Here is a 2,551-nt window from a genome sequence, read left to right as displayed (position 1 = left end):
CACTGGGCGATGTAAATACAAAGCACAATGTGGTTTCATGGTACGAACTAGACTCCCAGCTAGAGTTGAAAAGACAATGTCGAGTTTTCACAAGGTGATGGAGTGCTTAAAACTCCCACATTTCTGGTGGAAGCACATGGATGCATGTATTCTTTTCAAAACTGCTAAGTTGAATATTTAGAATGAGCACATTTTACAGCGTGTAAAGTAAGCCTCAATAAAATTGTTTTTATAAAAAAGAAATGAGGGGCTAGAGAGATGACTCAGTGGTTAAGAGAACTGGTTGTTCCTGCAGAGGACGTGGGCTTGGTTCCCAGCACCCATATGGTGACTAACAACCGTGTGGTGCACTCACATACATGCAGGCAAAACACTCCTACAAATAAAATAAAAATAAAGAAAATTAAAGAAAAGGAAAAGAAAAGAAATGTTAAGGACAGTGAAAGCTGATACATTGACATCTTTTTGCCAAAAACCAGTCTGCTGGGGCTTCGTTGGGGTTAGACTGAATCTGCAGATCATTGCTGGAAGCTGACATTTTAACATTTCTCCTGCTTCATGAATATGGTACAGCTCTCTACTTAATTTCTCTTAGTGATGTTTTGCAGCTCTTAGTTTCTTTACTTATTTTATTTTCTTCTCCTCCTCCTCCTCTTCCTTCTCTTCCTCCTCCCCCTCCCCCTCCTCCTCCTCCTCCTCCTCTTCCTCCCCCTCCTCCCCCTCCTCCTCCTCCTGTTCCTCCTCATCCTCCTGTTCCTCCTCCCCTTCCTCCTCCTCCTCCTCTTCCTCCCCCTCCTCCTCTTCCTCCTCCTCCTCTTCCTCCTCCTCCTCCTCTTCTTCTTTGTGTGTATGATATGTGCATGTCAGTACACTCATGCCACAGCACATGTGTGGATATGAGAGGACAGCATGTTGGAGTCAGTTCTCTCTTTCTACCTTTCTGTGGTCTCTGGGGGCTCAAATGCAGGTGGTCAGGCTTGTGAGGCACTTTACCCACTGAGCCATCTTGCCAACCTCTTCACTTATGTTTTTGATCACACACACACACACACACACACACACACACACACACACACATACACACACGGACAGGCTTTCATATAGTCTGAGTTGGCCTTGAACTTACTATGTGGTCAAGGATGTCCTTGAACTCCTGATCTTCCTGCCACTACCTCCCAAGTGCTTGGATTTTAGGTGTTCGACGCCACACCTGGCTGTAAATGATATTTTAAAACAGCGCCTATTTCTAATTGTTCCTGGTGATATAAACAGAACGGATTCTTATAGAAAATCAGGTGGTCAACACCTGATTTCTCTGGGACTTGGTAGGTTTTAGCATTTGAAGCCCAAAGCCCAGCAAATCAGGCTTGTTTAACACCCTCAATACCAGTTCTATGTGTGAACTAAAACATGCGCTGAGAGGTACTCTCTCTCTTTTACAGTCATCTGAGGTTTTGTAAGTGTAATATAATTTCTTCCTAAAATATTTGTACAGATTCATCAGTGAAGTATTCTGGTCCTAAAATTCCGTTTGTTAGCCGGTCATGGTGATGCAGGCCTTTAGTCCCAGCACTCGGGAGGCAGAGGCAGGCAGATGTCTGTGAATTCAAGGTCAGCCTGGTCTACATAGTGAGTTCTAGGTCAGCTGGGGATACAGGGAGACCCTGTTTCAAAAAGACCAAAGAAAACTTTGTTGTGAATTTTTTAATATTAATGGAATTAATTTACTTATCAAACATGAGAGTATAATCTGTGTGTCTGTTTTGTTAAATTGTTTTTCAAGGAATTTGTTCACTTTTAAAATTTCCCAACACAAGTTTGCTAGGTCATCTTAACTGTCTTTCACTTTTGCTACAAGGTTTTCTGGGTAGAGGTTGGGTAGCACATAGATGGTTTTTCAGTATTTGATCGTCTTTGGTGCCGTTATAAATTATATGTTTAAAAGAATATTTATGTTCATACTCTTTTTTGCTGATAAATCAATATCACTGACATTATGTTCTATTTACCTTATATCTAAAGTCTTCCCAGACTTACTTACTGGTTCTAATCATTTATCTTCAGATCTTCTAGATATTTTATAATAAAATTAATTTTGTCTGTCAGGGAAAATAGCCTTTTTTCTTTTTTTGACTTATTTATTTTTATTTTATGTGTATGCGCATTTTACCTGCAAGTGCACCACGTGTATGCAATGCATGCAGAGGCCAGAAGAGGGTGTTGGGTCCCCTGGAACTGGCGTTACAGGCGGTTGTTAGCTGCCATGGGGGTGTTGGGAACCGAGCCAGGTCCTCTGCAAGAGCAGCCAGTGCTCTTAACCACTGAGCCGTCTCTCCAGCCCCTTGTTTCTATTTTCAAGACAGGCTCTCACTATGTAACCGTGGCTGGACTGGAACTTTCCTCACGATGTAGAAAGGGCTTGTCTCAGACTCACAGAGAGCTCTGCCTGCCTTAGCCTCCTGAGAGCTGGGATTAAAGACATGTACCACCATGGCCTTTTTCCTTAGTCATTCTTAGGATTTTTCTTTTTATGTTTCTCTCTTTCCCTCCC

Source organism: Nannospalax galili, unplaced genomic scaffold, assembly GCF_000622305.1.
Source record: "Nannospalax galili isolate Female #2095 unplaced genomic scaffold, S.galili_v1.0 scaffold652, whole genome shotgun sequence".
NCBI classification, from domain to species: Eukaryota; Metazoa; Chordata; class Mammalia; order Rodentia; family Spalacidae; genus Nannospalax; species Nannospalax galili.
The sequence above is the reverse complement of the archived record's forward strand: the minus strand, read 5'-3'. Positions refer to the sequence as shown.